This window comes from Colossoma macropomum, unplaced genomic scaffold (assembly GCF_904425465.1).
Source record: "Colossoma macropomum unplaced genomic scaffold, Colossoma_macropomum, whole genome shotgun sequence".
NCBI lineage: Eukaryota > Metazoa > Chordata > Actinopteri > Characiformes > Serrasalmidae > Colossoma > Colossoma macropomum.
Window position 1 is genome coordinate 24,522,755 of NW_023494799.1, and position 15,813 is coordinate 24,538,567.

The 15,813-nt window shown below is 38.7% G+C and overlaps 1 protein-coding gene across 1 annotated transcript in view; it reads left to right on the forward strand.

Moving 5' to 3' along the window:
* Positions 1-15,813, forward strand: part of lrrk1 (leucine-rich repeat kinase 1) — a 154,784-nt gene that overhangs the window by 10,054 nt on the left and 128,917 nt on the right. The window lies entirely within an intron of this gene.

Genomic DNA, 15,813 nt, shown 5'->3' on the forward strand with positions numbered 1-15,813 from the left:
ATGAGTAATTACCTTTAATGCCCTTGATTTGCCTCTGACTGGATGTGCTGCAAGTACAGAAGACTCTTTTGCTGTGTAAACAGAAAGAATAGAAACTAACCTCTCCTTTAAGCAAACAGCAGAAACAAATACACGATTACAAAAGCACAGTTCACTATTGTGCAAACTAAAAGTAATGAAACACTATTTAAGCAGAGCTGCAAAGCACATTCCTATGCACTGTACGAAGGGTCCTGTGAAGCATTGTGGTGTTCGGTGTCATTAGGGACACATTAGGTGTCTTGTATCTCCAAAAAGGCGACTTTACAGGAGAAGAAAAAATGGTGATTAACTTTGAAAGAGTAACTAGACCCCACTATTTTCAGCTAACTCCACCCCTGGCTCAACTTTGAAAAATGGGAGGGGCACTGTCAGTGATCTAAGGGTTTGGAGGTGGGGCTGTGAGGGAAACCGGGTGGCCTGGGCTGCTGTGTTTTTAGAGCTAACGTTAGCTACTAGAAAGTATGGCGAGTGACAGAATCAAACAGCACTTTTGCAACTTTGACTTCTTATGAGGTCTTAAAGATTCTTCTCCACTACCATCCCCATCTTGCTTCTGATCTGGCAGTGCGTCTTGAGCCTCACCAGTATGAGCCACTGACTCAAGCCAGCGAAGAGTTAACATAGTGACAGAAAATGATTAGCAGCGAGCGGCAGAGGCGTCTGAACGGTAGAACATTCCCTGAAACCATGACAGCTCGCTTCTAATGACCTGTTCAGGTCCATATTAGATAAAAGCAGGTCCATATTAGATAAAACTCGCAGCCTGATTTCTTAGATGCACTGAGTTTTGAATTAATAAAGTGGATTTCTTTGAACACTGTCTAAGTTTCATTCAGTTTGACTCATCAAGCTATGAAAAACATACTTCTATTAGGCCATTAAGTACCATTTTCCTCTATACAGGTGCTCTTGTGGGCACCGTCCAATCTCTCACTTGTTGAGAACACTTGCAGTAGGATGGTGGCTGAGGTATGTTAAAAGTTAATGCAGTAAAAAAGCTAATCCAACCCTTGTAGCCTAAGCTAGTTAGCTTACGCCATCCGTTCTCTAGCATTACCAGCATCACAACCAGCTTTTAGCATGCTGCCGGTTTGATTTCATGCAAAGAAGTATAATAGGGAGACTGTATCATACCCAACAGGTTGTTTACCGATGTGACCGGTTGAGGTCATACACTGCCTCACCGGTCATCCAGTGGCCCTAAATCCTCACGTTCTGCAAGCTGTTCGTGGCATTTACCAGCAGCTTTATGGAGACTTGCAAGAATCCTCATTTAATTGGTCCGTCAGGTTATCTAATCATACATTGAACGTCATCAATATAAGGCTAGTTAAGTCTAAAAGGCTAAAAACTACAATATCTACAAACACAATAACTAAGAATTACCAGTAATAACTAACTAGAACACTAAATAACATGCTAAAGGCGACGAGACGATATGTATGCAAAAACATCCAAAATGGCACCAATGTTCTCCCTCACTCTAGGCTTGTATGGTTTAATTTTTATGAGCGTGGCACGAGCAGAGCCATCTCTCTCCATGGCTCTGGGCACGAGTAGGACGTCATCAGGGCGGTAACATTGGTTGACTGATTTGCGTACTGTGACATGTCATCATACTTTGGTAAAAAGACATGTCATCTGCGCCTATTGCAGAGTTGAAGCAGAGAGGCAGAACTGACCACCAAGTTATTTTTACAGTATGGAAAGATGAGCCCATGTTTCAAGCAAGTCTGGTGTATATTATTATTACAGAACAATGCATTTCAACTATTAATGAAAGGTCTTAGGGTGTAGTTACTCTTTGTTGTAAGTTAATGTGACAGTATTTTTTTCGAAGTCATTTTCAAATTATGTAAATATCATTAATACCACTTCTATTAGAGAACATGTTTTTCATTAACATCAGTTATTCTTTTCCAAAACCCTTTACATCCAAAATTGTTACAAATAAAAATGAATGAAACCCTTCAAATATATTTGCTGTCCAGAAGATAACATGTATCTCAATTTTTTGTCAATTTTTACTTTCTGTATCATTTGAAAATGGCAGTTGTTCCATACATTGTGTGACAATTTGATGATGAATGGACAAATAGAAGTGCTCCAAAGTCACTTGGAAGAAAATCTCTGTACGTTTAACTTCTATTCAAAGTTCAGAACGTTTTGCCTTCTCTTGTAAAGTTACAATTTCGGAGATGCATGGTTTTTCTTTGGACAGTCACTATATATTTAATTCCTTAAAAAGCTCCTTATGATGATGCACATTAGTTGTAATGATAGCATTTCTGCTTCAAACATTTTACCACACAGTCACGTATTTGACACACAACACTGAGAGTTAGAAAAATCATCAGGTTTTGAGCATTTTACAGGCTACTAGTTCTAGAACAGAATAGTTTTAAGCTGTGCATGTAGGTGTTGTAACTGGCCATTTAGCTGAATGGTCGAGCTACTTGGTTTCCGTGTGGGAGAGCAGGGTCCAAGCCTGTTGTGGATAAGCACCTGTTGGGTTTCTAATGCTACATTCCTGCCAGCCTAATGATGTCACTTTGGCTGTATGTGTGTGAGGTTATTTGACACATCCTGCATTGCAGCCCTTAACAATATGTTTATTGTAGAAACTCATATCATGATAATAATAACAGTGCGAGTTGATATCCACTATTTTTTATGTACATATCTGCAGCTGCCAATACTTTTATGAACTGTTGAAATTGGGATTGGATCTGCCTGGAATGGCGTTTGAGAGGAGTGTTCCATTTATTTCTGTAGGGTTGCAAATCGCTGTTGTCGGAAAAAAACTTTGTATCTCCAAAATGGTAACTTGACAGGAAAAGGAAAAAGCCTACTTTACTTTTAATGTGAGTCAATGGAACCAGACGTCTTTACAAGTAATTCTGGGCTATTTCTTTTTGTACATTCCTCATGAAATTTACATACAAGGTAAAGGCCAACAGGTATTTTCAGATTATGTCAAAAACTGAAAAACGTCAAAAAAAGGAGGTTTTCTTCCAACAGCAGTGACATGCAGTAAAATTAATAAATTGCAGATATTTCAGCACAGCAGCCCAGAGTGGGCAAAACATTCTGGTCTTCTGGAGTACAGTAAATATGTCTTCGATTATTGGTTTTAAATATGAGTTACATTTAGACATCTGTCTGATCCTGTTTTTTTAAAGCAAATATCTGGCAATACGATATTAGATTATATTAAATTAGATTCAACTTTATTGCCGTTGTGCCGTGTACAGGTACAGAGCCAATGAAATGCAGTTAGCACTTAACCAGAAGTGCCAAATACAGTATTATTTACATGTAAAGTCCAGGAAAGGTAACGTGGTAAGCAATGCTGTGGTTACAATATGTACAGTTAGGGGTGGTAGAGTGGTAAACAGAATGTAGATATGCAAGTCTAAATATAATGTACACATATACAGAGTAAGTGGAGAGAATGCAAATGCAGGTAGTATGTTCTGTGAGAGCAGCATATGATAAGTATGCAGAGTAAAAACATGTACAGTAACTGATTGTGGCAATATGAATAGTGCAGTAAATACTTAGACATAAAGTATAGTAACAGTGCAATCGTAGTTCCTCAATATAGTTCTGATATCATCGTGCAACCCTAGATTACCTTGTTAGTTATATGATGAATTACATTTACATTATGTTCTATACAGGGTTTGCATGTCTGACTTGTTCTGATCGTTTCAGAATCATAAGATGACAAAAATATGGCAAAAATATAAAGGGAGTTTCTGCAAAACAACACTGTACACAAAAATAACTTTTCATCAAATTTAAATCATAATAAAATGTCTCATGTTTGGTATGGATTGAACTTTCTCAGCTTGTTTCAATGAACTATGATTGAGAGTTAATTAATGTAGAATTGTGCCGTGTTTTTGTTACCACCAGCGATAACTGTGTCTTCTAAGTTTTGCGATGATATTAGAATCATGTCGATATCGGCAGATATTTGCTTTACAAAAAACAAATATCGGGCATCAGACAGATGCTTAGATTGGACCAATGTTTCAGACCAGTATTTGATGGCTTTCTGAATATTTCTGCATTATGTAATCATCGGGATGTAAACAAAGTCATTCAGAGTGGTTTGGTGTGAAATGGTTCAGATTTCTTTACAGTGGTGGTGATAGGAACCATGGGTTGCCATGTCTACAACACAAATATAGACATTTATTTACTGTATGTAACCACCAGTGAACCTACACGTGAAATGTGTCTTGTAAGTTTGTATATGTAATGTTGATGATGTTGCATTTCTTTGTAATGATAGATTTAAGCCCAATTCTGATACCAGTGCATCCCTCCTTGGAAGGGTTAAATAAACTCTGTGAAGTTGAGTCTTGTTGAATCCTTATCATCATTGTTGTTGTTGTTGTTGTTGTTGTTGTTATTATTATTATTATTATTATTATTATTATTATCCTAATTATTTTTCTTTGGCTTATTTGCATGATGCATTCATGACATGTACAGATCAAGCTGTGTATGTTTTCTGTAAAGGCCGTTAGAATGAATCCCTCAAAGAAGCTGAAGCTGTGAATGAGCAGCTGTTTGAACAGTTTCACTTTTTGTTTTTGTTCTGTGAACTTGAGACAGTTTACAGGTGTTTAGTGCACTTTAACAACTTTAATTACAAACACTTTCCACCCACACTGTGTTAACCATTTAAGACTAGTATGCTTTGTACTCTGTAACCCATTTTGGTTCACAAAAAGTGCTTTGAGGTGCTCTGAAACTGTTTCTTATCAGGCAGGCGTGTTCATATTTAGTTGCTGTGTACATAAAAAGGCAGGACTTAACTGTAAATTTTTTTTTAGTAAACACTGAACTTGTGAAACTGGAAACTAATTAGTGTGAGTAGTCAAAGCAGGACTTAATTCAACAGTCAAAAACTATGGCTACAGAAACTCAGAGGGGTCATAACCAGGGCTGAGAACTGGAACAAAAAAACAGAAAAAAATCCATATTTTGCATTTACAAATGTTTATTCAAGCCATTGTTTCTTTCATTCATTTATTCATTTATTTATTTAGCCCTTTAGTTTGTTACTCATGTCTGTCCTCCAAATGTTATTGGTTCAGCATCACATCTCATGTGATTTCATACAGGTTATCATTTTACAGATGTATATGCCATTTATGTGCAAGCTTTTTGTCGCACAATCAAACATGCTGTCAATTTTTTAAAAGCCAAATAATGGTCATTTCTTGACTGACCAATGCAGTCTGGTAATATAAATCCAATACTGTCTTCTGTTTAACCCTCAGGAGTCTAGAGCTGGTTGCTTTGCACACAAAGATTTTTAAGTTCTTTAGTAAAAGCAGTGGTTCTGTTTAGAACCATGAGTTCTATATAGAACCATTTGCATGCTCAAATGGTTCTTTGCATGGTGAAATAGTTCTTCACATTGATGGAGAATGTGTTGTAAATGTCTTTTTTAAAATGGTTCTATATAGCACCAAAAAGGGTTCTGCTGTAGTATACATTCTTAAAAAAGATGATTCTTTAAGGTTTCTTTATTAAAGAAAATGGTTCTAAATAGAACCATGGACACTCAGAGATCCCTTTGCGTGATTAAATGGTTCATGAATGGTTCATGGCATCATGAAAGGGTTCTTCAGATTGATAGAGAATGTGTTATATATGGCTTTTTTTTAAATGATTCTATATAGCACCAAAAAGTGTTCTGCTATAGTATACACCCTTATAAAGATGGTTCTTCAAGGGTTCTTTATGACAGAAAATTGTTCTGTATAGAACCATGAACACTCACAAACCCCTTTGCATGATTAAAGGGTTCTTTGCATGGTGAAAGCATTCTTCAGATTGATGGAGAATGTGTTGTAGATGGTTCTATGTTGCACCTTTTTGAAAAGGGTTCCACATAGCACCAACAAGGGGTCTTCTGTTGTTACAATGTCAAGCTTGTAACAACAGTAGAACCCTTTTTCGAAAGCCATATACAGCACAATTTTCCATCAATCTGAAGAACCATTTCACCATATAAAGAACCCTTTAAGCATTAAATAGTATTATATAGAACTCATGGTTCTAAACAGAACCGTTGCTTTTACTAAAGAACCATTGAAGAACAATTTTCCTTCTGGGTCGCGAGTGGTGCTGGAGCCTATCCCAGCGGTCGTTGCACAGAAGGCAGGATACACCCTGGACAGGTCGCCAGTCCATCGCAGGACAAAGACTGTTCACACTTTTCATTAAATGTAATGAATCATATGTACCATATGTAAATCATATGTAAATAACCTACACTCTTCTACTGATGAAATGTGGGTTGAAAGTTTAGAATCCACAACTTACACTAGTTTTAATTAAGGAAAGTAAAAAGCCGGGACCCACCAGCAGGTCCAAACGCTCCTCTACTTAAGAATGACTAGTTTGCGTTGTAGTCTATAAACTTAATGAATAATAAACCTTATTTTTTGTTATTATTTAATGAATAATAAACCGTATATTTTAGGGGTTTAACCCCAAAAATCCATCTTAGTACAGTATGATTGTGTCATTACATTTGAAGCATAAATACTTTTGCCATGCATTGCTTTTTGCATAGTTTTCCTTCCTGGGCCTTAAAGCTGCAAGTTTCCTTTTTGTGCAGTGAATGTCACCTTACCAGAGTCTCCAGCAGGTCCTCAATGCTTGCCCAGACAAGTAAATGATCTTATCAGTTGGTATATTTTCTGAAGTGGGAGTTCACTGAGTGGTGCCTTCGCTTTAGTAGGCTTCTTGATGTGCTTCTCTGCTGTACTTAGAGGTGTGGCATTAATATGTGTGAACTACAAAGCTCTGCACCTTATCAAGTGAGAAAATCCACAGAGACGGTGTAGCTGAAGTGGCTGATGAATGATTGGCTGGTTTTGTTTTGCGTTGATCGCTGTACTGGAATTAGAGAAAACCATCTGTGTGGTGGTTATGGTTCGAGGAACATCAGCGTCTACAGCTTAAATATAGAAGAAAGAAGTGAAACGCACCAAGGCTCCAAATACATGTTGATAAGGCACAGCTCTATTTATGTTTGTACTTGTGCTGAATGTATAATTCCACTTTAGATTACAGTCAGAGTCAACACAGCAACTTCAGAGTAGAATGTTTTAAATCATTGCTGTATACAATATAACTGACTGTTCACTGGGCATAATATAGCATTTTATACTGTCCCTGTCAGGGGAAAAAAACTCACAGCTCTGTTTTTTTACATAATTTGAAAATGCCAACAAGCCTTTACCCTGTGTTAAAATGTCATGACTGGAGCAATAAAAACTCATTCCTACTTTCATTCAAAGTTAGGAATGTTTTTTCCCCTCTACTGTAAAATTATTATTGTGGTTTCTTTACAATGTGACAGTGTAGACTTACTGCTACTGTGAAATTTCCGTTGTGGTTTTGTGATGATGCTGATGATGGTGACAAAAAAAGAAACGTACTGTATTTAAACAGAAAACTAAAGCAGTCAAGCCATTTTTGGGTTCTTCAAGCTGTAATTCTGACACACTGTTTTCCTACTGTAAAAGGCAGTAAATTCACCCTCTAAAGGTGTCATTAACAAACATCAAATAAACAAGCGTTACTCACCGCCGCCCTCTAAAGGTGTTATTAACAAACATCAATTGAACAAGCGTTACTCACCGCCGCCCTCTAAAGGTGTTATCAACAAACATCAATTGAACAAGCGTTACTCACCGCCGCCCTCTAAAGGTGTTATTAACAAACATCAATTGAACAAGCGTTACTCACCGCCGCCCTCTAAAGGTGTTATTAACAAACATCAAATAAACAAGCGTTACTCACCGCCGCCCTCTAAAGGTGTTAACAAACATCAATTAAACAAGCGTTACTCACCGCCGCCCTCTAAAGGTGTTATTAACAAACATCAAATAAACAAGCGTTACTCACCGCCGCCCTCTAAAGGTGTTATCAACAAACATTGAATAAACAAGCATTACTCCCCGCCGCCCCTAAAGGTGGCGAAAATGCTCCAATTCACATATTGTATGTTGTGGTGTAAACATATGACTGTAAAAGATACCAACTTATACCAAATTATTGCGATCTGCAGAACTAACTGTGTAATAATTGCCCGATGTTCATATCAGTTTTGCCTGAGTTCTGACAGAAACAGAATTTTAATATTCATATTGTGAAGGAAAGTACATTCTTATATATAGAGAACACTGAGTAATTATATTGTGGCTGGAAACCAGCATCAAAAGCAGTCAGTGACTTTGTAAAGGTGAAATTTGTGCACTAGCTGTTTTTTTTTCCTGCCAGCTCAGCATCACTAGCAGCGGAGATTCTGTGCGTGCGCTTCCCTGCAGTAATGGTAGCCCAGTGAGGCGCTCATCCTTTCCTCATGTCTCAGTCCAGTCACGTCCCCACAGTGTTCTGTGTGTCTGAGCAGCAGCCCGGTGTGATAGGCGCACGCGTGGTTTATAAAACGATTCCAGCATGCTAATCTCGTTGAGCTGTGCTAATCTGGTTGAGCCGGGCTTCTGTAGCAGAGCAGGATGAGGGAATATGTCTGAAGTCATCCTGGGAGGGACAGGGGGGCTAGCTTACCGCGGAGCAGCCCACTGGGAGCAAGCCAGGGAGGGTTGGATTTCACTGCGTTCTGGGTGGGGGGTGGAGGGTTAGCGGTGCCGGTCAGGGAGGAGGAGGGAGCAGAGTCTAAAAACATAGTGCACTAGCATCCTTCCACGCTAGCAGACCTAAATACAAGGTAATGCTAAAGCTGGAGTTACAGAGGCAGCTCAGACGAGCCGTGTGAACTAGCGGAGGATGCCTTTATCTGGTGGACGTTAAGGATATTGAGGATACTGAACGATGTTTGGATGTTCTCCTGAAGCATGAGAAGGTATGTCTGATCTGCTGACTCCTCATGTGTAGACAAAGAGAAAGACAAAAGAGATGCGGGTCAGTTTACAGGCTGCAGTGAATGGACATGGTTCAGTTAACAGGGTGCTTTAACTTGTTTAGTACAGTGAAAGAAGCATATCATGGTGAGTATGGGCAATATGTGTATTATTTCTTGTTATGAGATTGTTTACAGAGTTATATAGTCTAAAAAGTCATATTGCTGTGGCCTCAATAAAACCTCGTATCTCCAAAATGGTAACTTTACAGGAAAAGGAAAAACCTACTTTGCCTTTAATGTAAGTCAGTGGAACCAGAATTTTTTCACACCCAATGTAAAAGGCAACAGGCATTTTCAAATTATGTAAAAAACTGAAAAATGACAAAAATTGAGATACAAGGTTTTCTTCCGACAGCAGCGATATGCAAATGTTTACCTTGGTCAAATTGTGAAAATAACTTCAGAACATCTACAGAGAACACACTTCTGCACATTTTAGTGCACAGTTACTGTGTATTTGCTGAATTTAACATACTGGGAAAATGAACTAAAATGTGCAAAATTATAGCACATTTTCTATTATATGTTAAATACAGCAAATTAATAAATCAATACAGTTTGTGCGCAAAAGTATGTGACACGTGTGAGTATGTTTTAACTTATTTCCACATAGAAAATCAAAACAGAGTCATTCAGAGTGGTTTGATGTGAAGTGCTCCATTCTAGAGAAACTTACTGAGTCAGAGTTGTTCAGAGTGGGGGTGATAGGAACCAGACATCTAAAGCTGTAAAAGCTACCTTATAGAAAGTTATATTAAATGAATACGCTGCCTGATTGTTTTATGAGAGTTTTCAGAATGTTATGGTGTGAAACACATTTTTTTTTTAAAATATTCATTCATGGTGGAGCCCTGCGATGGACTGGCGACCTGTCCAGGGTGTATCCTGCCTTCCGCCCAATGACAGCTGGGATAGGCTCCAGCACCCCACCGCGACCCAGAAGGATAAGCGGTTTAGATGATGGATGGATGGATTCATGGTAGAGAGTTTTATATATTTATATTGTAAGGCAAAATACTCTGGAACATCTCAAAAGAACTTTGTATTTCAGATCATTACATTTATAATTGCGTGTGTAGGTTCCAGAGTGGATCTTGTTGATAAATAAAATGGATACATTTGCGATGTAGACAGTGCGCCCCCTGGTTCCTATCACCACCACTGAGAAATCTAGAGTCCAAGTTTCTCTCCAGTGAGCCACCTCATACCAAACCACTCTGAATGACCGAATGACTGAATTATGCAGAAATTTTGAAATTTTGGTGGAATTCCATTTTAAAGTGCTGCCTGCTTGCTCACATTTTGACTCGTATTTCATGCAGGTTTGTTCACGCTGATGTCACCTGCATGCGTTTTCCCACAATTCTCATGTGTTGATATGCTGAGCTCATAATACCTTTGTTGTTGGTTCTTGCAGAACTTAATAAGCTTAGTTACAACTCAGCATTCAAGTCTTATGTATTTAAGTGCTTTTCCAATTTGGGCTGACCGCTATTTAAAACACTCTGTCCTCAATAGCGTCGATGGGGTAAGAAAATGTAATCGGATTATGGTTATATTGATTAAATCAGTGAGTCTCCTCAGTGCAAATGAATGTCTTTGAAACATCACTGCAGGCGTCAATTGCTTCAATCTAACGTGGCTTTCACTGACACTGACCCGTCAGCATGTCCCAAAGAGGGACTTTCTGGGGTCTCACTCATAGTGAAAGTGACTTCAATTTCCATGCAATGCTGGAAATAGTCATGTCTCATACTGGCACTCCAAGGGAAAGTCTTGGTGTGTTTGTCTGTGTTAACCCTTTAATACCAAGACAAAAAGTATTTTGGCTTTTAAAGACAGCTTGAATGGGTAAATATTTATATTACTGTTGCTGAAGCAAAACCTTGTATCTTCATTTTTGTCATTTTTCAGTTTTTGACATAATTTGAAAAAATGCCTGTAGTCCTTCAGGTTATGGGTGAAGTTCATAATGAATGGTCCAAAAGAAACGGCCCAAACTTACTTGGAAAAAGTCAGGTTCAATTGACTTACATTAAACGTAAAGTATGTTTTTTCCTTCTTCTGTAACGTTATCATTTTGGAGATACAGGGTTTTGTTCCGACAGCAGTGATTTATAACGCACTTTCCTTCCATATCTGGATGTTTTTGTGGTATCAGGAAGGGTCTCTGAGCTAGCTGATAGGTGGGGATGATGGCATTTGAAGCTGGCAGTGTGTTTCCAAGCAAAACAACATCCTTTTGGCCAATTTCACAATTGTTTTAGTTTGTGTGGTGTTTGTTCGGAGACCTCCTGTCTGTGATCGGTCCGCATGGTGTCACATGGTTGCCTGTGTCACTTCATGTCCAGCTTTAAAGGCGGCAAAGTTCAGTACATTTTATTAGAAGGTTTTTTTAGTCTTCTTATAAATCCTAATTGTTTTTAAATGATAGAATATAATGTAATATAATCGTGTTTCATATGAGCAGGCACATGACCTAACAACATAAAAGGTCAGTTTAGATTTCAGGTTGGGGAGGTTGAAGCGAGGTTGGGTAGTTTATTTGTGGGTCACCGATATCGTAACAACTCTCCCCTTAAAGGCAAAGCGGGACAGACGAGACATACCCTCGATGTAAATATGTGAAACGAAACAATTCTCCTCTTAAAGGTGCAAACATCCGCCACACAGCGAGGTGGAAGACAATGGCGTTGGCCAATCAGATTTCAGGGAGTGCCCTGGCCACCTCGGCCACCCCTTTAAAACCGCACATGCTTACAGCTGACGGCACTGGTGTTAAGAGGCTGCAATAATTTAGCAGCGAGCAGAGGGATACATTTGAAAATATGTTTTATAATTCAAATCTAGCTAATAAAAATCATGGATGAGTAAGAGAGGCTGCCTCTTCAGATGAGCTAACACTACAGCTGACAGGTGCAACACTGGACGCGGATGAGGACTTGTCGTTTCACACGATTTTCTCTTCAGTAGACGACAGACCACCATGTTAATCTGTCAGAGAACACACATTTCCACTGTTTTTCCAACTAGCAACCATCAGTGATAAAGCCGCCTTCTCAGTCACCTCCTTGACCTGTTCTTGATCTGTCTGTTAGGCACAAATATGAGCAAACCCGTAACATTTTATGGTTCTGTTAAAACATAAAAACAGCATTTTATTGAATTGTTAGTCTGTATATTTTCTCTGTCTTCTTGTGCTAAAATACTCAAATAGTGATTTCAGTGCTTGAATACTGGCACGTCAAACAGTTAACTCGAGTACTCCAGTACCAACAGACGTCTATAAGTGCAGATTTGAGTAATATTTCATTCACCATTTTGAGGAAGAAAACAAATACCGACAAATGAACTTCACCTTTCAGTGGCCTTCTATTGTTACCCTGAGGAAACAAACCAATAATAAGCATTTCCATAGTGTGGTGTGTGTAGGCGTGATTGCTCAGCAGCTATCGTAGTGCAAGACTAGGCTAATAGAAGAGTACTTTTCAAATAAAGTCTGCTGTATTTATGCAGTTCATCATAGAAAACCTCACTTTTTTAATTTCGCTATACACTTTTGAGCGACTGGTCACTGAAGCTGCTCCATAAGCCCTTCAATCTTATTACAGTGTCACAGGTAATGAGACTCATACTCATCTTTCAGAGACAGAATGAAAGATGTCTAATGCGATTTCAGCTGCTTTAATGTACGATGGAAAGATCCCATTCCACTGTCAGATGAAAGAGGAACTATTTGCTTTGAAAGCAGTTCTGACAGTGATTCTGAGTTTAATTCTGTATTTGGTGCTTTTTGATGAGAAGGATCCTTGTTTTATTCAGTGTGTTACTATTAAAAAAAGGGTAAATTTCTCTCTTATTTACTCACACTGGCTAGTATTGATTTTAACACCATTAATGTTGAAGTCAGAGGGGTAGACAGAAATACTTCTTTGGGTCGGCCTCTGGGGAACTAACTTAAAACATTGTTAAAACATGTCTTTAGCACTATATCATGACATACCATACTACACATACCATAATTACACTTCATCTTGAAAAATAATTATCAAAATATGTCAGAAATCGTATTTTTGCATTGTCTGAATCCATCGTGTTTGCCTTTTTTCGTTACAGACTCCAAAAAAAGTACATTTTGCATGTTCAATCAAACGTCTTATTCAAAGAAAACCATGTAAAAAATGAAACATTGTTCCTGAGAGGTTAATGAATGTGTCAATTAAATGCACATTTAATTGACGTTTGAGGGGCTAAATTGTGGAATAACCTGGGTGAACTAGATGCAAGTTCCAAACACGCTATAGCTACGTTCACATTACCAGGCTTAAGTGGCACAAATCTGATTTTTTGCCTTAACGTGACTCAGATCTGATGTTTTCAGAGATGTGTGGACGCACAAATCTGACCTAAGCCACTTTCATATGTGGTTGTAGATCGGATTTGTGTGCAATTCACAGCCATGTGATCTTAATGAGTCAGATTTTATGTGTTTGTTTCACTGCGCATGCGTCATCATTGCACGTGAATGTGGCAACAGTACGTAAACCAAAGTTAAAGCCATTAATAATAGACTTGATTCACTTACTTACATGAATGTAAACAGTCATGTTAGAGAGATTGGATCTAAGCAAAAAAATCTGATTTGAGCAATGAGGCTTGTAGCCTTTGTCCCTTAATATCTTAACATCACGCGCAAATGCCTAAACGCAACCTACATTGCAGCACCCTTTACTATACAGCATGTGTCCACTTATACTGGCACAACTTTTGCCCCATAAAGATGACCTATCCAAGTTTAATTTGGACAGCGAAGGTGTCAGCAACACAGCTAACTAAACCTGAAGTATGTTGCCGCTGTGGGCATGAAAAGGAAAGTTTATGGAACTTTTATGTCTTACCTTTGATAACGCAATGTATAAACCCCTTAACATTTCATACACAGCCTTATTATTCAGCAACTACAGGGGCAATGCAAACTAATGGAGCTTTTCTCAGGTTATAGAAGGGCCCATGGCTTGTTTAGGTGCTAAAGTAGACATTTGCTTTAATGTATTGACACAACTCATTTTAGCTTTTGTGGTAAAAGAGCACTGTTAGTACCATATTCGCATAACACTGACAATAATGTTTTTTTTTTATTGTTTTTGGCTTCAGAAATGGGCAGAAAATGATGTAATCAACTGTACTGGGGATGTGAACTGTCTTAAAGTCAGTAGTCCTCCACATCGGACTTTGCTGCACAGTATGATGTTTGTTAATTGTTATCTTTTTATTGACCCTTAAAATCCTGGTACAGCATAAGGCCAGGTTCCAGAGGAGTGTTTCTGTGGGTGTTTTTCTAAATCAAGGGCATCACATGATCCACCAAATGTGAACTGTGGTCAAAATAATGAAAATGCAGCTCAATCTATAATCATCACATCACGTCACCATTGTCAATATAGTGCAGTTCTGATGTCCTTCAGGGCTCCAGGACTCCAGCAGTGTAGCTCAGAGGCAGCAGACTGTATTGACTCAGGCCTCGCCTGGTCTAATGGTTACTCTCCCCCAGGCCTTCTCCTATCACTCGTCTTAGCGTGCTCAATTATTCATACGAGCCCCTCTTATATTAAAAGCAGACAGGAGTAGAGGCTCTTACCCACAGGCCGCTGCACTTTCGCATGCTTTGCTTTCAGTGAGTGCAGTCAGTCTACGGGATTATTCACTGCAGAGATGTTAAAGGGAAGTTTGGTTATTTGCTTCTCTGAGTCAAATATGTAGGGTGGTGTGCTTCTAAAGGGTGATTATTTATAGCAAATTGAGATCACTGGGGTCATTTTAAAAGTCATCAATTGCATCATTTTTCCTAGTTGGTAACAGGTCACAAAGACAGACGTGGAGAGTGCTGACACTAAAGCCCAGTCCCATTTCACCCCTTGCCCCTAACACACCTAGGAGTAGGGTGTCCTGATTTTTGTTGAGATAGAGGGGTAGGGCGAAGTGTTAGGGCTACATGGCCCTCCAAACGGAGGTTTTTAAGAGACACACTCCAAACAGAGTGTTATGAGAAACAAAGAAAAACCAGCAAGATGGCAGCGCAAGCGACCAAAGAAACACACAAATGTAAGTATTTTCTCTATTGAAGAATTACAATAACCATCGTATTATCTTAGTCCAAAGGTGTTTCAGTGTATTATGGTCCTTTTCTTCATAACAAGCATATAAAATCACTAGTAGTTTGCTGATGTCTCCATAGCTAGATAGCTAAATTCCCCATTCTACCTAAAATAGTACAGCAGTGACATTCTGGCTTCTCAGGCCTCAGAACTGCTGCACCATTTAAGGTGGAATAGGACATTTCGAACAAGAAGCTGGCAAATAGCTGACTTCAGCCTCATATCACTGAAGAATTAGAGGTGGTCGATAAATTAGTGTCACATCCTTCCCTCTTTGAAGGCATATGATGCCCAAAATGTACCTAAAGCCCAACAGTGAGGTTGCTGAACTTTACCCTCCTCTGCTATCACTGCAGACTGGCAGGGTCGCCTACAGAATAGCACTAGTAGCCTGTTAATGAAGTAATGTTCTTCTTTATTTGAGGGTCCCATTTTGTAGAGAAGATTTCAACAACTACCCCTTATAACTCAGTTCCAAGGAGCAGAGTGACACTCGAAAACAAGGGGTAGGGGTGAAAATAAGAACTGGAATTGGGCCTAATTGTGTAACAGTTTGAATACAGAATTTAAACTTTTGGAAAAATATATACAAAATGAATACAAATGCAAAAAAAGAAACAATGTATTGCAGCTTTCTGTATCGCTAATATGCCC